Source organism: Gossypium arboreum, chromosome 3, assembly GCF_025698485.1.
Source record: "Gossypium arboreum isolate Shixiya-1 chromosome 3, ASM2569848v2, whole genome shotgun sequence".
NCBI classification, from domain to species: Eukaryota; Viridiplantae; Streptophyta; class Magnoliopsida; order Malvales; family Malvaceae; genus Gossypium; species Gossypium arboreum.
Window position 1 is genome coordinate 124999652 of NC_069072.1, and position 24516 is coordinate 125024167.

General features: G+C 35.7%; 1 non-coding gene across 1 annotated transcript; it reads left to right on the forward strand.

Annotated features, from left to right (window-relative positions):
- Nucleotides 1–20623: 20623 nt before the first annotated feature.
- LOC128291331 (small nucleolar RNA R71) lies at nt 20624–20730 on the forward strand. The gene has a single exon (XR_008281107.1). It is a non-coding gene; the product is annotated as a small nucleolar RNA R71 (small nucleolar RNA).
- Nucleotides 20731–24516: the final 3786 nt, after the last annotated feature.

Below are 24516 nucleotides of genomic sequence, written 5' to 3' on the forward strand. Positions count from 1 at the left end.
CCGGATACCATTCGAATAACCAAGCACATATATCAACAAATCAATACACATTCTTATTACATTCTCATTACCAAAGCTCAAACACAAGACACTTATCATATTTACAATTTCGGCTCAATAGCCACACACCAAGAGCATGATTTCGATTTGCTTAAAACATGATCTAATCAAATCATAATTTAAGCTCTATTTACTCAAGAACTTACTTCACATTACCAACCCTTATGTTCATACACAAAGACCAACTTAGCCAAAGGCGGTAGCTCGTTTATCAATCGGCGAATACTTACTTGTAAGGGCTCAACTAATTCAAGCACATATAGCTCTTACAATGCCATATCCTAGATATGGTCTTACATATTCTCACATATCGAGCCGATGCCATGTCCTGCATGGTCTTACACATTATCTCAAATCAATGCCTTCGTCCTAGACGAGGTCTTACATAATTCCACTTCACACACTTAGTGCCCATCGACCGATCTCGCACTCATAGTGCTCGGTTAAAGGATTTACACACGCACAGTGCCTCTAATCATTCACACACATAGTGCTCTTATTCATTCGTTATTACACATTGAAATGACTTACCCAAGTCTATAAACATCACGTATGTACACTTTTAAACATATCGTCTCATATAAATTTGAATTAGTATAATAATGAACACTTAAACTTTGCTCAATTTATTGCACGAAGCCTACTAGGCACGAAGGCGAATACACGTCACCAAAGATGATTGCTCTTGGGACCTAGCCGGATACATCACTAGCACGAATGCTCTTGAACTTAGTCCGGATACATCACTAGCACGAATGCTCTTCGGAACTTAGTCCGGATACATCACTAGCACGAATGCTCCTCGGAACTTAGTCCGGATATGTCACTAGCACGAATGCTCTTCAGAACTTAGTCCGGATACATCACTAGCACAAATGCTCTTCGGAACTTAGTCCGGATACATCACTATGCTCTTCGGAACTTAGTCCGGATACATCACTAGCACGAATGCTCTTCGGAACTTAGTCCGGATACATCACTAGCACGAATGCTCTTCGGAACTTAGTCCGGATATATCACTCTCAATTCTCATGGTCATATACACATATAGCAATACACATTAGTATATCATTTACATTAATTGAATACAAACACAACATGCTTATCGACCATTCAACTTCCAGTTCCATAGCCACATACAAAGAATCACATTTATAGTCATAACACTCTTTCAAAATTGCATCACTTATACCCTTAATTCAATCCAAATCGAAATTCAAATACGAGTACATGATGCGTACCTGATCAACTTAATAATTTAGGCATATCTAAGTGAATTTATATCGCAAATTCTCATAGTCAGAAGCTTGCTACAGCTCGATCGGGATCAAGATTCATTACAATACAGCAACCACATTTTAATAGTCAAAAATCATCACACTATCATTTTATCACTTTATGGCATGTATAAATAGACTCACGCGTGCTACATTAGTCCTAGAATTGACTAAACCGTAGCTCTGATACCAATATAATTGTAACACCCGTGCAGAGACCGTTCTCGAGTCGAACACGAGGTGCTAACCGACTAATTCATTTACTCATACATCCAATTAAAAATTTTCAGACGGTAGCTAACTGCATCACTTGTCACCTTAAAAATCATAACTTGAGTTCCACAACTCGAAAATCAGATTCGTAATTTTTCCCCAAACTAGACTCATATGTCCATCTAATATTTTTTTTGAATTTTTGGTCGGGCCAATTAGTACAGTTTATTAGTTAAAGTCTCCCCATTCCGGGTTCGACTACACTGACCTTCATGCATTACAATTGGATATCTCCTGTACAGGATTCAATACTGATGCCGTTTCTTTCTATAGAAACTAGACTCAAAAGGAATCTATACATATATGGAATGACTTCTAAATGTCTCTGGTTAATTTATAATGAATTTACAAATCAGATCAGGGGATCCAGAAACCGTTCTGGCCCTGTCTCACGAAAACTTTAACATCTCATAATATAATGTTCATATGAACGTTTCGTTACTTTCCTATGAAAATAGATTCATCAAGGTTCGATTACATAATTTATTCGCTATTTAATTCCATTCCTACTATTTTAGAGATTTTCACATCCACATCACTGCTGCTGCCAGCATTTATTTTTAAGGTAAACTTTACCTATTTCACGATCCTCCATGGATCAACTAGAGTTTGTCATACATATACCAAAAGTGATCATGAATAACCATTCCCATGACTAACCGTTACCAACATTTCCATACCTCTCGATGGACGACATACAAAATGATTACAATGCTATGATCAAAGTATACTTAAAGCCATTTTCGCATGGCTTATATACATTAACCAAAATATCCTCCCGCTACTAGTCTATTCTATACATGCCATAAGATAATCCAAAACATAGCAGTACCAAACAGTCGATGGTGATAGTGTGACTAGTTGCTGACGATCCCCGAGCCTGTAGCTTCCAAATGAGATCTATAAAACAGAGGAAACAAAGTAAATGGAGTAAGCATTACAATGCTTAGTAAGTTTTAAGCAGTGTCAACAGATACAACCAAATTATAACATAGTTGTTCGTATTTTTATTTCACTCTTCTTTCGGGCATACCATCCCTTTACCGAATATGCACATCTCAACATATACAGTAGGCAAATAAACTTTCACATAAAAGTGAGCTCATGTGACATAGATATATTGTATGATTTCACATAACCTCTCACACTGATCCGATGTCACATACTCATAGGAATAGTCTCATGGATTGCTCTCGTATTCATCACATAACTACCTTATGATTTAGTTCAAATCAAGCTCACATATAAACTTGGAGTACATACTTTTAACCTTTCGCCTGAATATATATTTATAAGCAATTCTTATTACGAAGTCTTATAGCTTTAACCTCTACTCGGATTATCGGCGAGACCTTTAGCTCAGACGAAATCTCCACACGAAGTCATCGGGTCTTACCCGGACATACTCTCCACACGTAGTCATCGGGTCATTAGAGCTCGGATATAGTACAAGCACGAAGCCTACGGTCATTAATCGGTGATAATATTCTCGCATAAAGCCTGCGGGGTTTTAACCCGGATATAGTACTAACACAATTGCCCTTCGGGACTTATCACATTTACACACTTCCACATCCATCACGTTGACCACTAGGCCTTATCACATATATACACACTTTCACATTCATCACATCGGCCATTAGGCCTTATCACATATATACACACTTTCACATTCATCACATCGGCCATTAGGCCTTATCACATATATACACACTTTCTCATTCATCACATCGCCATTAGGCCTTATCACATATATATATCTCATACATATTTCATATTTTTCTTGTACATCAATTTCAGCAATAGCTTATAAGCAACTCAAATAGTTTCATCAAAGTTTACAACAAAATCACATATTCACTACATGCAGTTTTCCTGAGCAACAGTCACTAAATTGTTTATAACTAGAGCTACAAAACTCAAAATCAATTTCTGTTAATTTTCCCGAATGTAGACTCACGTATCTTTCATCCATAAAATTTTCAGAATTTTAGGTGTGGCCAATCAATACCAGATTTTTCTTAAAGTTTCCCCTGTTTCACTGTTTGACTAATCTGACCACTCTTCACTACAAATCAAATTTCTCATTGTACAGAATTCAAAATGTGTTCTATTTGATTTCATTTAAAACTAGACTCATTAAGGAGTCTAAGCATATAAATATTATCTTATAACCATTTTTGTACAAATTATAATGATTTTCCAAAAACAGAACAGGGGATTTCGGAGTCATTCTGACACTATTCCACACAACTTCAAATATCTCCTTATAGGAAATTTCTTTGCTTCCACGGTCTCTTTTATAAGAAACTAGACCAACTGAGCTTTGACTACATATTTTATTCAGCCTATAATTCCACACCAACAATTTATAGTGATTTTCTAAAATCACATTACTGCTGCTGTCCAAGCAAATTATCACAATTTGCTCTTAAATTTCCAAGTCCAAACACTTATGAACTTACCATTTGGGTTTAAGACATATCATGGCCACATCATATCTTATTAAATCAACTCATTATGTCCTATTATGATTGAATTTACTCAACGATTAATCGCTTAAAACTTACCTCGGAAGTGGTTGACGACTAGATATCCACGGCTATTCGTTTACTTTCTCTTTTCCCTTATCCGACTTTGATCCTCTAGGCTCTTGAGCTAAATCAAACAATTTACTTCCCAATCAAACACAATCACACGGCATCCATATACATTTTAGAACCATTCTTAACATATTTACTACTCAAGCATGTAACTTAACAACTTAACCATTAGTTGCCGAACCACAAACAAAACACATTCATACGTCAATATCTCAAACCTTACCATAACAACCAATATGCAAGATATCACATATACATAACTTAGCTTATGAGAACATATGTATTACATCATAAACACATCTTTTACCAATTACCTCAATTAAGCCAAATTTTATAATCAACCACAAAGAAAAATATACCACAAATCACACTTCCAAAATGAGCTACCTCCATGGCCGATTATACTTCATCATTAACATATCTCATTTTGAATCATATAATCAACATTTGTTCAAGACATCAAACCTCTTTAATTTCGCTATTACTAATATAAACATTCACAAATCATATTCTTAGGTAGACCGATTTCTTTCCATAACACATTCATCATCAATACATAGATGAAACAATCAAAATCCCTTCCTTTATACCCTAGCCGAATGCTCCAATCATCCATCAAAATTACAAATTTTAGCATGGGCTAAGTAAGAACCATGATTATTTATCTAAAACAAGTTAAAAATTGCACCATTTGACATAATATACTAACCTTCTTAATGACTCAAGTGACCAAAAATTCTTCCCCTCCTTTGTTTCTTCTATTTGGCCATGTTGAACAACCAAGAAAGAATTTTGTTTCTCCTCCCCTTTCTCTAGTCACGGCAATGGGGGGGGGGGAACATGGATGAGACAACTTTGTTCTCATCACCCCTCCCATCCATTTCTTTATTACTAACCCTTTGTTTTATTCTTTCTCCCATAACACACTAACACAACATGTTTCCAGCATGTTTCACCCCATAACATTTTGTCCATCCTCATGCTCATGGCCGGCCACTACATATTAGGGGGGGAAAATTGACATGCAAGTCCTCCCTTTTGACTACATGCACTATTAGATCCTTGTAGATTAGCCTATCACATTTCAAAAGTGTCACACAAGTCCTTTTGACTAAATTCACATGCAATTTACTAAATCGAAGCTTAAAATTTTCGCACATTCATATTCACATATTTTAGACCATAAATATCACATCCAAATAATTTGGTGACTCGGTTTAGCGGTCCCGAAACCGCTTTCCGACTAGGGTCACTTTAGGGCTGTCACATGTCCACCTTTCATCACCTTTTTAATTGGGTCAAGTAGTCAACCTCATGTCCAAAATTACATGGTCTTGCCATCCACATGGATAACTTGTACATGTCTATGTTGTATTTATTTAAATCATGTCTCCAATGGACTCCTATACAGTGAAAAATACATGCATTAATAAATTAACATGAATTAATATAAAATATGCATGAAAATCATGTAATTAAGCATAATTTCACATACTGTCTAAATTCATGTCTAGAATTACTAATTAAGTAAATTTTACTTATTTCAAAAATAATTAATCAAGATAAATACATTTATTAAGTAAAAAGGTGGTAAAAATATATAGAAAAACCCTATATAATTTTGATTTTAAACCCACATGTCCATGTGAAAGACTGTGTGGCCCTATCCTAGGCATGGCTTTGCCCCGATTTGCTTGTAAAAGAACACATACCTGCCTTTGGGATCTCGAGCGACATTCTTCACATTTCCAATTTGATTATGGTACCTATATCGAGTCCTTCAAACGACATTTACACAAGAATTAATAGCGGTTTTCAAGATTTGTAGGGACTATCAAAAGATTTGATGAAAAAGAAAAAAAGGGAGAGAAATAGAGAAAAAAAAAAGGAAAAATTATAGTTGGAATGGAAAAAGAAATACAATCTTTGTGTAACTAGGAAAAAAAGGGACTAAATACTTAGTGTTAACAAATTTTAGAGGGGTTGTATGATAATTTACCCATGCTCCTGAATTTAGAAGGCAAAATATTTGAGATTGGTATGGCTTGAACTTGGAAATACATAGGTTAAAGTAGATGCTTTAACAATTTGGGTTGCTGCCCACTCTTGGTGAGTTTTTACTTCATTTAAAATTTATTCTAGGGTGATTTTCATCCTTATTTACTAAAAATAAAAAGAAACGAAAATGGGAGAAGAGTGGATAAAACCTAGGATCTTTAAGGAATATGTTAACTACTTAACCATCAAGATTAAGTAATTTATTGTTTATTTATTTCTTATTACCCTATATATTTTGGGGTGTTTTATCCACTTTTCACAAACTTTCTGTGTTCACAAATAAAATTAGAACTTGTAATCAATATGGAGGATTAGTCACTAGATTCACTCCAATAAATTCCTTGGAAAACAAAAAAAAAAGTTAGAACCTATAATACAGTAAAAGGAGAGAGTACATGGGTCACATGTAACAAAATTAGAACATGTAATTAAAAGAATGAATTATAAGAATGAGTGAGTTCATGGTTCAAATGTATCTTGAGTTACAACTTAGCTTTCTCTTGCGCAGTTAATGTAACTTGTTATATTTGGTTGACGTCTTTTCGCCAAAACTGTTGAAGCTTTTATTAACACGTCCTTAAAGATTTTTAGCAACACTTTATTGATGATAAAATATGAAAAATCAAGTTAAGCAAGAATATTATGAAGACTTTCAATATGATCGAAATTTCCATATTTGAAGAGATCTACCTTTTAAGGAAGTTTATATCTTTATTCTATATTGAAGACTTAGTTAAAGGCTAATTTTGAGGAGATGGTTATTCACATTGATTGTAGTTTAACAAATCATTAATCGTCTATCGTCTATTTAAGTAAAGGATTATCATTGTTTTATTCATATTTATTCATGAATTTGAGAGAACACTTATTCTATTCAAATGAGAACTTATTTTAGTGCAATTCTTATTTAGCTTATAACTAAGCTTTTAAAGAGAGAATTTTAGCAAAGAGAGAAAATTTTAGCAAAGAGAGCTATCTAGAATGAATATAGAAGAGATATTGCAACTTGGTGAGTGAGTTAGTTTTAAATAATGCCTTGTGATTGCTAATTTAAAGTGTATTATTGAATAAAGCCCACGGATATAAGAAGTTTTCAAATGGTGTAACTAAACATTGGTATTAAATTTTTCTAATAAATTCATCTAGTTGTAACTAAATGAAAATATAGAATGTAAATTTAATAAACTCACAAGTTAATCAAAATTTTAATTGTATTTAAAATTAAATATTAAATAAAAATATGTCATCGAGTAAATATATTTATTTTTTTAATTTTGATTTCAAGAGTTATTAAAATATTATATCTACATTAATCAAGAATGTGGAACATGAATTTGTCAAAATAAAAATCAAAGCAACGTCAATAAATACAACTTGAAAAAGGATACCAAGTGATTGATTAGTCCAAGTAAATATCACAACTTTTTTTTATGAAGTATAGTACAAATAATTAAAGGGTTTACTTCTACTTAAAAGCTGATTGATTGGTTAACATAAAAATCCACGAATCTGCAGTATTTTCACGTGGATGTTAGCAACTCTTTCTCCTCTACTTTAAAGAGTCAAGAGGGAAAATTTACAGAAATAATATTAAAATAATAATTTGTTACTCTAATAATATAGATCAATTTTTATTTACTCAAATGAGGGTGACAATTACAATATGAACTTTAGTAGTGCAATTCAAAATAATCATTCGTTGAATTGATGAAAATATATATCTAAGCCATTAAATATGTCAACTTAATACTCGTGGAGTTATGCTTCACATTTTCAGATCAAACAGTGCATGACGTTGTAATAAGGAGTTGTTCTTCGTCTTGACGAAACGTTGATGTCACGACAAGAAGAGAGTTTTCGTCCCAACAACACGACACCCCTTCATCCAGATGATGTGAATGTCACGTCACAATGTGGCGATGTGCACTACAAGTTTCTTGACTTTCTTCTCTCAATTAAACTATATTTTTAGTTTCTCACTTAAACTCTAATTAACCTAGAGATATTCTAGTCATATATGCTACAAATTTTAGCATATAGATAGGCCTTAGTTACTTAAAGTTTTATATAACAAAAATATTTAGATTGAGAGAATTTTGTTCTTTGTTTTGAAGGGTTTATTCATTTGGGGCTTCATGTTTTCCTTTAATTCTCTTTATTTTTTGTACTCTCCTTTATTAGTGAAATCTCCTTTTGCTCGTGGCTTTTTATCCTCATTTAAGAAGTTTTTCCACATAAAATTTACGTGTTTGATCTTTTTTTTTTACTTTATTTACTTGTTCGTTACCTAAACGAGTTATTTCCCAACAAATTGGTATTAGAACTAGTTCGATTTCCACATTTAACCCGTTCAAAAATGACAGTATCAAGGTTTGATATTGATAAGTTCGACGGCATCTCAAATTTTAATCTATAGAAAGTTTATATGTCAGCAATACTGATTTAGAACGATCTTGAGAGGATCCTTACAAAAAAGAAGCCCGCAGACATGGAACAGTCAGAATGAGATAGGTTAGATAAAAAATCTATATCCATAATTCAATTATGTTTAACAAATAATGTGTTACAGGAGGTTTTGAATGAGAAAAAAAACGTTTACATTGTGGAAGAAACTGAAAGCCTTGTACATGATGAAATCCTTGGCCAACATGTTAATATTAAAACAACGTCTCTACACATTCAGCATGGCCGAAGGTGAGTCTATTAGAGCTCATATTAGTGATTTTGTTACCTTTTTAAATGACCTAAAGAATCCTAAAGCAGAAATTAGTGACGAGGATCATGCTATTTTATTGTTATGTTTATTATTCTTTTATTAAAAAACTTTGAGGGAAACTCTAATTTATGGGAGAGATCATCTCTCATTTGAGGATGTGAAGAAGAATCTACTAAGCAAGGATAAACTCGACAACGAGTTAGGCTAAAAAAAAAAGTTAAACGAGCAAGCCTCAATTCTAGTTCAAAGGGTATACAACAATCTAAAAAGCCATATCGAAATAGGTCTAGGGCGAGATCTATATCCAGAAATCATGACAAAGAATGTGGCTACTACAAGAAAAATGGCACATTAAGTCAGAATATTACAAACTATAGAATAAGAGTAAAAGGGATGCCAAAAATTACGAGAGAGATAAGAAGAAACACGAAGTTACTGATACTAGTGTTGTTGATGATAGAGGTGATGATTTCTTGTTGGTGTCGACGAGTGAAAGCTTTAAGCTTACTTCTAAATGGATCTTAAATTCAGGGTGCTCTTATCACATGTGTCCCAATAGAGACTAGTTCTCCACATACAGTTTAGTTGAAGGTAGAGTTATGTTGATATGGAATAATTCTCCATAAAAGATTACTGACATAAGGATCGTACAATTCAGGATGCACAAAGAAATTATTCGAACACTTTTAGATGTCAGGTTTATACTCGACTTAAAGAAAAATCTCATCTCGTTGGGAATTTTGGATTCTAATTGTTACAGGATAGTTATTGAATCAAATAAATTAAAAGTATCTCATGGAGCTCTTGTTGTAATTAGAGGATAGAAAAAGGGCAGTCTATACGTGTTGCAAGGGTCAACGGTTATTAATGCAACTACAATTATCGAAGAGGACATTGCCACGTCACGATGAGAATGAACCTGGCATCGCGGTGACACGACATGATTCTTTCTCTATAGATTCTGATTCAACTAAACTCTAACACATGCGACGTAGTCATATAAATAAGAAAAGTATGACAATATTGTGCAAACAAGGCCTTCTAGAAGACACTGGAATTGGTAAGTTAGGTTTCTACAAACACTGTACTTATGGGAAACAAACGCGAGTAAGTTTTGATCCAGCAGTGCACAGAACAAAAAGGACTCTTGACTATGTTCATTCCAATTTATGAGGTCCAACTCCTGACATCTCAAAAGGAGAAAATAAATACTTTTTAACTTTTATCGTTGACTATTCTAGAAAAGTTTGGGCTTATTTTCTAAAACAGAAAAACAAAGTCTTTGAAATTTTCAAGTAATGGAAAACACTCTTAGAAAAATATATCGAGAAGTCCGTGAAAGGGTTGAGAACGGACAATGGAGTTGAGTTCTATTCATCTAAGTTTAATGAATACTGTAAACGAGAAGGGATAGAAAGACATCACACTGTTGTAAGTACTCCGCAATAGAATGGAGTTATAGAAAGAAAGAACATAACCTGGTTGGAAAAGGCTTGATGCATGTTTTCAAATGTAGGACTAGGGAAGGTGTTTTGGGCTAAAGTTGTAAATTTGGTAAGATATTTTGTTAAATCGATTTCCATATCGAGCATTGAATGGTAAAATTCTAGAGGAAATATGGTAAGGTAATCTTCCTAATTATTCCAATCTTCGAATTTTTTGTTGTCCTACTTATGCTAAAATTAGCCAGGGAAAGCACGATCCAAGGGTCGTAAAGTGCATCTATCTAGGTACTCTGTTGGTACGAAAGGTTTCAAACAGTGGTATCCAAAAACTAAAAAAAAAAACTATCGTTAGCAAAGATGTCACATTTGACGAATTTACCATGTCTCAATTAAAAAAAGGGGGGTCATTTAGTTTTAAAGACATAAAGAGTCAGAATGTCTCAAGCAAGGTAGAGTCAAAAGCCAAAACAAGGGGTGACATCATGATGACACAAAAAGCTTTATCGTAACGTCATGATGAACAGGGTCGTCGTCTTGACGAAGAAGCAAACGACGTTGTGACGACGTGGCTAAATCCTAATTCTTACGAAATTGAAGTTATTTCGGATTAGTTTGGGTCTTCATCTAACTAGCAAGTACCCTCACCATCTCATTTAACTAATTATAAGTTGGCTCGTGATAGGAAAAGATGAGAAATTTGAACACCACAAAAGTACTGTAAAGGAAACCTAGTGGCATATGCTCCAAGTGTTGTAGAGAATATTGATTAGACTAATTCTTCATGTTATTTCGAAGAAGTTGAGGCCTCTAATTCTAGAAAATGGCTCAGTGTTATGGAAGAACAGATGAAATCACTTCAAAAGAAGGAGGCTTAGCAGTTAGTAAAACCACCCATCGATAAGAAAATAATTGGTTGCAAATGGGTGTTTAAGAAGAAGGAAGGTTTTGGTCCAAACGAAACTAGGTAAAAAATATTGCAAAGGGTTATAGTCAAGTGGAGGGAGTTGATTTTCATGATGTTTTTCTCTCTTAGTGAAACATGCGTCCATTCGAGTGCTTTTGGCTCTTGTTTCATTAAACAATCTTGAGTTAGAGCAATTGGATGTAAAGACTGATTTTCTTCATGGTGACCTTGATGATAACATATACATGCAATAACCAGAAGGCTTTAAAACTTGAGGTAAGGAAATCATGGTTGCCTTATTAGAATATCATTTTACTGTCTGAAGCAATGTCTTCGGTAGTGGTACAAAAATTTCAACTCTTTCATGTTAAGTATTGGTTTTTTATAAAGTAATTATGACAGTTGTGTATATTTACGATGTCTTAATAGTGGTTCATTCATATATTTGATGCTTTATGTTGATGATATGTTGATTGCGACTAAAGATCCATCCGAAATTGAAAGACTTAAAACCATGTTTAACTTTAAGTTTGAGATAAAGGATTTAGATGTAGCAAAAAAATTTTGGGGATGGAAATTTCAAGAGAAGGCGTTCCAAAAAATTATTTTTATTCCAATAGAGGTACACTAAGAAGATCCTTGAGTGATTTAATATGCAAGACTCAAAACCAGTAAGTAATCCCTTAATTGTACATTTTAAATTGTAAATTACAAATTCTCCTCAAAACGAAGAATAAGAGATGTACAAGTCAAAAGTACCTTACTCAAACTCAATGCACTCGTCTTGATATTTCACATGTTGTTAGTGTTGCTAGTAGATACATGGTCGAACCAGGAAAGTTATACTTGCATACAGTTAAGTGGATATTCAAATATTTACGAGGTAATTCTAACATGTGCTTAGAGTTCAGAAGAAGCCCAAAGGGCTTAATTAGATATGTTGATTTAGATTATGCAAAAAACATAAACTGAAGAAGGTCTCTCATAGGTTAACATATTTGCTTTTGGGAATTGTGTGTGATACGTGATATTCGTGACATGTTTTAAGTATTTATAATTAATCATTCTTGGAACTAACTATTATCACGATGAAAGCAAGTGTACCTATCGAATAGTAGTATAGCTTTAGCAAGACCGGATTGTCGAACGCAAAGGAACCAAGAGTACTAGTAATTACTTTCTTTTTATTATCTAACCTAAAAATTAAGGGATTTGTTTATCTAGACTAATTAACTAAACTAAGGGTGCACATCGAGAAAATTAAGAAAAAGCTCTTGGGAAAACTCGATTGATTAAGACAATACCTAAGGAAAAATCCACCTAGACTTCACTTGTTATTTGACTCTGAATCAGACGATTTATTCATTTGACTTGATCCGTAGAAATCCCTAAGTTATATTATTATCTCTCTCAAGACTAATAACGTCTAACCCTAGATTGATTAATTGAAATCTCTTTCTAATTAACGCCCTAGTGTTGCATTAACTCGATCCATGGATCTCCTTATGAGGTTTCACCCTAATCCGGCAAAATCTTATCACCCTATCTCTAGGCGTGTAATCAACTCCGCTTAATTACGATAAATTTACTTTTAGGCAGGGTCTATTCCTCCTCTAGATAAGAGCATTAACTTGAATCAATATCCTGAAATATTAAAACAAGAATTAAGAACACATAATTAAGAACAAGTCAAATATTTAACATACAATTTAGATAATAATAACAAGATCCGTCTTAGGTTTCATTCCCCTTAGTTATTTAGGGGGTTCAGTTCATAATTATAAAACAAAACATCTCAGAAGAATAATGAATACAAAACAAAAAGAAAACCCAGAACCCCTGAATGGAAATTGAAGGGAGATCTTTAGTCTTGACGATGAATCTGGCTTCTGAGATGGACCAATCGGCTTTCCTTCAATAATTCCTTGCCTCCTACTCCGTGTGTTCCTTCTAAGGGCCTCCGCAAGTGTTTAAATAGGCTTTAGAATGCCTAGGAGCCCTCAAAAGTGGCCTTTTCTGAATAGGACTATACTTGGGCTCGACAGGGACACGCCCGTGTACGATTACTCCAGCCAGTGGTCAAAGCTGTTGAATAGGCACGAGCGTGTAATCTACCCGTGTAAGTCGTGCTTTGATCCTGCCGAATGGACACTGCCGTATGACACGCCGGTGTGAGGAAGTCCAGGCCGTGTTGATTTCCCATGTGGGTTCATTTTCTCCGTTTTCAGCCCATTTCTCGCTCTTTTTATTCTCCTATGCTAACCTAAGTATAAGACATGAAATTAAAGAATTAGGAGCATCGAATTCACAAAATCTAAGAAGAATTCATCCATGAATGTGCTAAGTATGGGATAAAAATATGTATAAATTATGGTTTATCAAATACCCCCCATTTAAGCGTTTGCTTGTCCTCAAGCAAAATCCTCAACTCACAATCAAAATAAATTCTTCTGAATTTATAATCCCTCTCAATAATATCTGAAAATACTCCATAAGTAATCATACATTAAAAATTCAACTAAAAGTACATCAAAGTTTCAAGCATTCCAAGTTGAGCACTCTATCATGAAAACATAGGTGTCCCCCATCATCTAGGTACTCACTTTTAATCAAAATATCACAGAGTTTAACATCCCCACTAAAGGTTCACTCAAACCACTCGAGGTGTTTAAGAACATAAAATAAAGCACTCATTAGTCAATATGAAAAGTTATTACCCTAGGCTTTCTTGAAAATCAAATCTCCACCACTAAATATTGAGATGATACATCAATCAAAAAGGTCTTTAGAGGGTTGTAGTGTGGCTTTGGTTAGGGGGTGTGGTCGCAAGCTGAAAGAAAAGGTTAGAATCGAGATTGAATTGAAAAATTACCTACCTAGAAAAATAACTAGTCATCAGTTGAATACAAGTGAGCTTCTTCTCAGAATATAAAATTAACACTTAAGCTCAAAAACGACGAATTACTACTAAAATGTATGTAAGTTTTGTATTTTTTTTCACAAGATAAATAACATAGAACTTTGAAGAATAAAACATAGCTAAGCAATTAATTCAAATCAAATCTTGACAAAAATATGGATCAAATTAGGGGATTTCAACAATAATGGGTTATGGGTTAATATTGAGGGTAAATCAATTAATGGCCTGTTAGGCTCAAAGGGGTTTACTAAGTGTTAATTATGAAGGTAGGCTTTTGTGAAGTGAGTGGGTTAAACCTAAGTGCCTTCATCATCTCGACATATCAAATCAAATGGTGTGGTCTTGACTTGCATAATCAAGTAAGTTCTAGAATAACAAATCAATACTGATGTACTCAAAGCAACAATAAAAGTGAGCATGAAAGAATTAGATGCTCTAAAAGCTCAAGATCTCACAAAAATTATGGCTTTTTGGTGTTTAAATCTGTGAATTTCAACTCAAGATAATACCTAAACTTGGGGAAAACAACCTAAAAGTTTGAAATTCTCAAAAATTAACTTATCATGCTTGATTCTCTAATGTCTTAAAGTTTAAACGATCAATGCATAAATGCCTATGTTTTAATTCAAGACATATCAATAAAAATCATAACTTAATCAGAACTCATTCTAATAGTGGTATGAGAAGATCATATGAGAACGAGACAACATTCAAGGATTTCTGATAATGATATAAAAAACCCCCACACTAAAGATGTACATTGCCCTCAATGTACAAAGTTAGATTCATGACGATATAGATATAAGATCATAAGATGTGAAACTTCCTGAATGATAAATGGACTCGTTGAAATGGAGTTATGGAGAATAATCGGCCAAGGGCAATGATAAGATTGGAGGAGGATACTCCGGTGGTGGTAGAGGTTGGGTTCCACAACCACAGTGTCCATCGAAGAGGTTATCGTGGTGGTCGGGCAGGACATAGTAGTCGTGGAGAACCTTTTTCAATGGAGTGTCAGGTTCCTAAGTGATGGTAAGCTTTTGAGCTCTTAATAACTGTGATAAAATCAAGAACTTTTTTAGGAGATAAATAGGAGCAGAAATACTTGTAAAGAAATAGCCGAAAGCATAATTTGTTCAATATAAATTATAAAACCTAAATAAGAAAAATAAGCTTAATGAGGAATAAAATAAAAAGTAGTCTTAAAAATATAAAAGTAAAAACATAAAAAATAATAAAAATAAATAAAAGTCTTTAAACATATTCATCGCTAGACGGTTCGCGAGGTGGGGGTGGCGATGAGATGTGGAAGTGCTGACAAATCTGATGTACAGTCGCATCAATGTGAAAAAATCGCTGAAAATATTACTGCTCAAATCGTGTAAGGCGCTCAGAGATGTCAGACAGTAAAGCCGCCGCATAAACTGGATGATAAGGAGGTGGTGGCTGAGTTGGAGGGTCCTCGTGATGTAGAAGGACATCATCAGTAATGTCCTCTGGGTCATCCTCTTTGGTGGACTGGATGAGGCGATACTAAGGAGGGTAGGTGCCCCATCGTTTCTCAATCATCCTTATATGTAGCTTGCTCGATATGCCCTGTGGGGACATCTGGCCGTTGAGAGTGAGGAAGGACGATTGTGCCACTGTGTTAAGGAGCCTAAAGTGTCGAGCCAATCGAGTCACATAGGGCCTGATCGAGATGACTCCTCTCCTATGTCTCTCAGTCTGATGGCAGATGGCGAGGGCGATGAAGTAGGCAAGGTTGACGACGTGCCCATTCGCCATACACCATAAAAAGTGAGCGTCATGAGTGTTGACGACGTTGGTGCTCTCTCATCTCCCTGTTAAAGTTTGAGCCAAGATGGCGTGTAGGTACCTCAAGAATGGAGGGAGAGCTGATGCCTTGGAGCGGCTAGGATCGTAGGTGGCCGAGGTAGGGACGAAGGCATTCCAGCACTTCGAGAGAGAGTAGTGGATATGGCGATAGAGGCTGTCAAAGTCTTCCTAATCCATGAACTCCTCCGTGTATAGGCGTAATGCGATACCGAACTCAAGGACGCTCAACTGCGGACTAGACCTTCGAGACAGAACTAGACCGTTCCAGGATCATCGAAGTTGGTCATGACGGTCTGAAGATGGAACGTCGAGCAGAGTTACAATGTGAACTCTAGATACGTCAGCTCGACGATCTCAAAGAAGAGCCCTTACAGGTCAATCGTCAAGAGGGTTCGGACCGCGTCAGCCAATTGAATCTATTTAAGTATGGCCCAATCAATGCAGTGGCCCACACCTAGGGGTTGGGCCCGTAATATCTGATATAATTCCTCCTAGGGTCCTAAGGGAACCTGAAGGAATGGGTGCCTAATCTCCACAGTAGGACCTAAGGATGACGCTGCTCCTTTCCTTTTCTTAGAAGTGGGGACAACGGTTTTCTTACCACGATTCGACATGATGTATCTACAAGACAAAGGAGGAGTATACCATAAACTAACTAATTTAAGAAGTAATCACGAACGTAATTAAACTAACCAATCCAACCAACTATCAAACACTCAGTGGTTTAATCTATATGATAGAAGTTTATATAGCAAATGACGTAAGAAAAGTATGATTATTTTCAACATGAAATTAATGAAATAGACTCTATGGGAATACAAGAAGGAATGAATGTACCAGAAAGTATTTACTAAAAATGGCAAAGACTAAAAGCATATTTCTATAGTGAGAACAATGAATATTCATAAAAAATTAGCCAAGTAACACCATAAGAATCATAAAATTAGTAAAAGAGATAAAAAAATAGAGAGAAAAGAGTAAACAAACGCAATTTATTGGTGGAAGGAGGAGTTTGGGTCGTCAGAGAAGAGCTGTCATCTACATATGGGTATGGTGAGGAGGGCGTGTGAAGTTACAGTGGCTAGGGTTAAGGATTTTGGGGAAGCGGATGGTGAATAGTGAGGGGTTTTTATAGATTTTGGGACACACAGCCGTGGGGCACGCTCAACTGGCAGACTAGACCACCGAGACAGAACTGGACCGTTCCAGGATCATCGAAGTTAGTCATAACGGTCTGAAGATGGAACGTCGAGTAGAGTTCCAATGTGAACTTGAGATACGTCGGCTCTATGATCTCAAAGAATAGCCCCCATAGGTCAGTCGTCAGGAGGGCTCGGACCACGTCAGCCAATTGAATCTGTTTAAGTGTGGCCCAGTCAATGCAGCGGCCCACACTTAGGGGTCAGGCCCGTAATATCTGATATAATTCCTCCTAGAGTCCCAAGGGAACTTAAAGGAACGGGTGCCTAATCTCCGCAGTAGGACCTGAGGATGACGCTGCTCTTTTCTTTTTCTTGGAAGCGGGGACAGTGGTTTTCTTACCACGATTCTGCATGATGTATCTGCAATACAAACGAGGTGTATACGATAAACTAACTAATTCAAGAAGTAATCATGAATGTAGTTAAACTAACCAATCCAACCAACTGTCAAACACTCAGTGGTTTAATCTAGATGATAGAAGTTTATATAGCAAATGGCGTAAGAAAAGTAATATTATTTTCAACATGAAATTAATGAAATAGACTCTATGGGAACACAAGAAGGAATGAATGTACTAGAAAGCATTGACTAAAAATGGCAAAGACCAAAAGCATATTTCTATAGTGAGAACAATAAATATTCATAAAAAATTAGCCAAGTAACACCATAAGAATCATAAAATTAGTAAATGAGTAGAAGAAAATAGAGAGAAAAGAGTAAACAAATGCAATATGTTGGTGGAAGGAGGAGCTTGGGTCGTTGGAGGAGAGTTGTCGTCTGTGCACGGGCATGGCGAGGAGGGCGTGTGAAGTTGTAGCAGCTAGGGTTAGGGATTTTGGGGAAGGGAATGATGAATAATGAGGGGTTTATATAGATTTTGGGGCACATGATCGTGCCTAATTTTTTCTCGTGTGTTTCGTGATTTTCAAATTTAGGCGCGTTTGACATTTGGTCCACGCCCGTGTTCCTTGGGCGTGTGGGTGCACACGACCGTGTCACACGACTGTGTCCTTCTTCGTTCGCTTCTCCCATGCCCGTGTTAGTTTGACAGTGTCCACTAAGGGTGAATGGCACGGGCGTGTCATACGCTCGTGCTAAATTCTCAGGTTCAACTCAAGACGTGGGTGTGTCGCACGCCCGTGTTGTTTTGGCAGTTTCGCCCACGGCCATGTCGCACGGCCGTAGCAACTTATCGCATCCGTGTTGGGAAAAATTTTGCCCTATTTTTACACAGCCGTATTCCACGGTCGTATCTCCTCCCTTGGTGTTAGCACGGCCTAAGGCACACCCGTGTGTCTGGCCGTGTGGATTAGATAACCTATGTTTCAATGACTTAGTTAGTGATTAGATGTTAAAAACTAAAATTTTAAAGAGGTTAACATCGTTAGTGCTCGGGTTGCCTCCCGAAAAGCGCTTATTTATAGTTTAAGCTTGACTTACCTCTCTTGTTACGTGATCATGGTGGTTCGAGGAGTTTACACTCCTCATCCCTACTATCAGTTTTATAAACATAAGGTTTAAGACGAGTACTATTTACCTTGAACGTGCCGAATTTGGGATGAATTACCTCGACTGTATCGTATAGAAAAATGCTAAGTACCGCAAGAAGGATTTCTTCATTCAGTTTAGAAGTGGTAATACGAGGGTCTACTGCGTCTAATAGCACTTTGTCTCCGACTTTAAGTTGATTTGGGGAAAATTTTAGCTTGTCATCGCGTGGTTTTGGTTTGTCATGTGTTTTTGGTTTACGTGTCCGCCATTCATCTAGTTCCTCAATTCGTAGCACTCGTTATTCATAGATAGGTCCTTTGTTGTTGCTTGAACATGGCTCATGTATGTTCTTCGAACCCATTTCCTGCAAAGTACGTTGCACCACATGGTCAGTTTTAGTAGGATAATTTATACCACCACCTTCAATTTTCGATGTGTTACTCGAATTACGAGCTTAAAGGATGATTATTTCGTCTCCCACACGAAATGTGAGTTCACCTGTGACAACGTCAATTATTTTTGTAACAGTTGCTAAAAAGGGCCTCCCTAAAATTAAAGGAACGTTACTCTCCTCCTCTATGTCTAAACCAATGAAATCAACAGGAAATATAAATTTTTCAAGTTTAACGAGTACATCTTCAATAATCCCCCTAGGAAATAAGATTGTTTTATCGGCTACTTGAATACTCATCCTAGTTTGTTTGGGTTTCCCAAGACCTAGTTACTTAAACATTTTGTAAGGCATGACATTGATACTAGCCCCTAAATCAGCCAAAGCATTATTAACATCTAGGCTACCAATTAAACAGGGAATCGTAAAACTCCCTGGATCTTTTAATTTGTTGGCCAACTTATTCTGTAGTATGGCTGAGCAAACAGCATTTAGCTCCACATGTGACGCCTCATCTAACTTCCGCTTATTCGTTAAAAGCTCCTTTAGGAATTTGACTGCGTTTGGCATCTGCGAAAGAGCTTCATTAAACGGTAAGTTAATATGTAACTTATTTAATAATTTAAGGAATTTACCGAATTGTTCGTCTGTGCGGTCTTTCCTTGTCACGTTGGGGTATGGCATACGAGGTTTGTACTCTTTACTTACCGATTTCTGGTCATTGTGGTCCACCTCACCTTTACCTTTACTTACCATAATTTCTTGCCTCAGTTCTGGTTTAGGTGCAACTACCCTTCTTTATCTTGAATGGTAATTGCATTCAATTTAGTGTTACTCGACAGGCTACCTTGTGGTCATTCAGATATCAATTTAGCGAGCTGACCTCTCTATCGAACCCTTGGATTGATGCTTGTTGGTTCTTAAGTGCTGTCGCGGTATTCTAAAAATCAGTTTCTAACACCGAGATGAATTTTGTTAGCATCTCCTCAAGGTTCGGCTTTTTCTCTTGTTGGTAGGGTAGTTGTTGGAAGCCTAGAGGTGGTGGTCTCTGATTCCCTTGGCCTCCCCATGAGAAATTTGGGTGGTTCCTCCAACCTACATTGTGTATTACTATAAGGATTATTTTGAGATCGATGATTATTACCCATGTAATTTAACTGCTCGTTCTCTATGTTATGGCCATAGGGTGGGTATTCTGAATTACTGGATCCACCTTCATTTGCTTCGCACTGCATTACTGGGTGAACGTTAAAAATGCCAACTGTTTTCGTTAGTTTTGTCCTTATAACTTGCCACTGATAATTATTCAGTGACATCTCTTCTATAAATTCATAAGCATCCTCAGGTGTCTTATTATTGATAGTTCCACCAGCGGCTGCGTCAATCATCTATCAAGTCGAAGGATTCAGTCCATTGTGAAATGTTTGAACCTGTAGCCAGAGTGGTAACCCATGGTGAGGGCATCTTCGTAAAAGGTCCTTGTATCTCTCCCATGCATCATAGAGTGTTTTTAAATCCATCTGCACAAAAGAGGAGATATCATTACATAATTTGGCTGTTTTAGCCAGCGGAAAATATTTTAATAAAAAATTTTCTGTCATTTGTTCCCAAGTAGTGATTGACCCTCGTGGTAATGAGTTCAACCACTGTTTAGCCTTATTCCTCAATGAAAAGGGAAACAACCGAAGGCAAATGGCATCATTAGAAATGCCATTGATTTTAAAAGTGTCGCAAAACTCCAAGAAATTTGCCAAGTTAGCTTTGGGATCCTCATCCTGCAAACCATCAAACTGAACAAACTATTGGATCATTTGAATAGTGTTAGGTTTTAGTTCAAAATTATTTGCAGCAACAACAGGCCTAACTATGCTCGATTCAGTTCCTATTAAAGAAGGTTTAGCATAATCATACATAGTATGTGGAGCAGGATTCTGATTAGCAGCAATCGCAGGAGGTAGCAGATTTTCTTGGTTTTTCGTCATCTCCTCAATTGTGGTTGAAATATCGTTCTCTTGCTCTTCCTCTGTGATCGTAAGCCTTGCCTTATTTCTCTTCAGTTTCTGCGAACTATACGATCGATCTCACTATCAAACAGTAATGGTCTAGTCATACACTATAAAAACCTGCTAGGAACGAATAAAAGAAAAATTAGAAAAGAAAATAAAAATTTAAATTGCAAATAAAGTCAAATGGCTAAAGGAATAAAAATCGAGTGTTCCTAATATCTTAGATCCCCAGTAACGGCGCCAAAAACTTGATACGTGATATTCATGACAAGTTTTAAATATTTATAATTAATCGTCTTGGAACTAACTATTATCACGATGAAGGCAAGTGTACCTATCAAATAGTAGTATAGCTTTAGCAAGATCGGATTGTCAAACCCAAAGAAACCAAGAGTACTAGTAATTACTTTCTTTTTATTATCTAACCTAAAAATTAAGGGATTTGTTTATCTAGACTAATTAACTAAACTAAGGGTACACAGCGAGAAAATTGGGAAAAAGCTCTTGGGAAAACTCGATTGATTAAGACAATACCCAAGGAAAAATCCACCTAGACTTCACTTGTTATTTGACTCTGAATCAAACTATTTATTCATTTAACTTGATCCATAGAAATCCCTAAGTTATATTATTATCTCTCTCGAGACTAATAGCGTCTAACTCTAGGTTGATTAATTGAAATCTCTTTCTAATTAATGCCCTAATGTTGCATTAACTCGATCTATGGATCCTCTTATTAGGTTTCACCCTAATCCGGCAAAATCTTATCACCATATCTCTAGGTGCGCAATCAACTCTGCTTAATTATGACAAATTTACTCTTAGACAGGGTCTATTCTTCCACTGAATAAGAGCATTAACTTGAATCAATATCCTGAAATATTAAAACAAGAATTAAGAACAAGTCAAATATTTATCATACAATTCAAATAATAATAACAAGATCTGTCTTAGGTTTCATTCCCTTTAGGTATTTAGGGGGTTCAGTTCATAATTATAAAAGAAAACATCTCAGAAGAATAGTGAATACAAAACATAAAGAAAACCCAAAACCCCTGAATGGAAATTAAAGGGAGATCTTTAGTCTTGACGATGAATCCGGCTTCTGAGATGGACCAATCAGCTTTCCTTCAGTAATTCCTTGCCTCCTACTCTGTGTGTTCCTTCTAAGTGCCTCCTCAGGTGTTTAAAGAGGCTTTAGAATTCCTAAGAGCCCTCAAAAGTGGCCTTTTCTGAATAGGACTATACTTGGGCTCGGTAGGGACATGTCCATGTGCAATTACTCCAGCCTGTGGTCAAGGCTGTTGAAAAGCATGGGCGTGTAGTCTACCCGTGTAAGTCATGCTTTGATCCTGCCGAATGGACACGACCATGTGACACGTCCGTGTGAAAAAGTCCAGGCCGTGTTGATTTCCCATATGGGTTTATTTTCTCCATTTTCGGCCTATTTCTCGCTCTTTTTATTCTCCTATCCTCACCTAAGTATAAAACATGAAATTAAAGAATTTGGAGCATCGAAATCAAAAAATCTAAGGAGAATTCATCCGTGAATGTGCTAAGCATGGGATAAAAATATGTATAAATTATGGTTTATCAGTGTGATTAGTTGGAAAGCTACACTTCAAGCTACATTGGCCTTGTCGACTACTAAAATGGAATGCTATTAGATCTGGTGCTCTCTAAGTGTAGTATTTTCATCAATATACACTTGTAATTTTTTCGAACAATATGTTAATAAAAAAACTTCATTGGTTACATTAATATACTTTGTATAATTGTCCTCACATGAACTTTGCACGCAAAGAAAAATGGAAGCAAATGTTGCTAATTAGTTGTCTAGTATTTAAATAATACTAAGCAGTATTACGTGGTCGAATCGTAGTACGGAAAGACAATTTATATTAGTAGATAAACCTAAATATATCTTTAGTTTAATCAGAAATGAGCAAATCGATTGAAAAACTAATATGCCATCTATCAAGTCCAATTAGGGAGATGTCTTGTCTTAGGCATCAGAATGAATGACTCCCAGAAGATAGAGACATAAATGTGACTAACTAGACTGATAATAAATTAGACAAGACTCAAGTAGAATAGATCTTGGATCTGTTTATAGATTTACTCACTTGTGGCATTTATAGTGTGGCATACCTAAATCCTGAGTGGATGGTGGACTATGTATGTGTGACTTGTACACTTCGATATAAGAAAAAGCCAAAGTTCAAATAGATAAGGAACCGAAAGCTACTGGTTAGTTGTATGATTTCTGTAGTATGTAGTGTCATTCACAACAGTGGAATTCACAGCCCAAAACATGGGTAAATGATATCCTCACATTGGCATTACATGGTTGATAAAAAGTAAACGTGGTCACGGATCGTCCATCTTTGTGATGGATGACTTGATCACTATTCAGTAGTGATTGACTTTTTATGAAAGAAGATGTAATGGTTACCATGAGACAAAATAGGACCATATTGGGGGAATAAATATTATCCTAAAGAGATCAAGGATATCTTATTAGGGTAACACATTTATAACAAGGTCATTGGACGAGCACCAAGTAGTTGTTTTCGTAATGGTATGCTGTTAGGGAGAGCTCAATCATTATACTATAGTAGAATGAATTCACAAATAAATAAGTATATAATTAATAGGTGAAATTTCAAAACTTAATAAATAATTTGAGCCTCAACTACATATATTCAATCGATCCCTTCGCTAGCTCGCTGAAACCAAAAATGAATTACGTGTTTGAATAGAAATGAATAGAATAAATAGAAAATGTGAAAGGGGAAACATTCAAGAATGACTATGGTTTTCTTTTAAATGAAGAAATAAAATTATTTAGAAATTAATGTAGGTTTCCAAAAATTGAAATGGAAATGAAAATTGACATGATTCATTTACAATCCTATATAGATTACTTAAAAAATGATCGGAAGAATGAGTTTATGTTTTTGGATAGTTTTGAAGCCTGAAAATTAAAATAAATCATTCGGTCATTGTGAACATGTTGAATTGTGAAATAATGAACACATTTTCTCAAAATTTTACCATGGGCAAAATCGTCAAAATATTAGTAAAAGTAAAATCATTTAAATTTTACCAAAGGTAAAATCGTCAAAATTTTGTCAAGGTAAAATAGGGATGAGAAAATTGTTTTGTATATAAATATTAATGTTTATTTTGGAAAATAGAAAAACTAAATCAAGTTGGATCGCATTATAAAGTACTAGGTCAAAAAGGTCCAAAAAGTACTCGTAATTGGACTCGATGTTAGAGAAGCCCAAAAATCCCTAATGGACATAAAAGGGGTGGCAAACCTAGTAG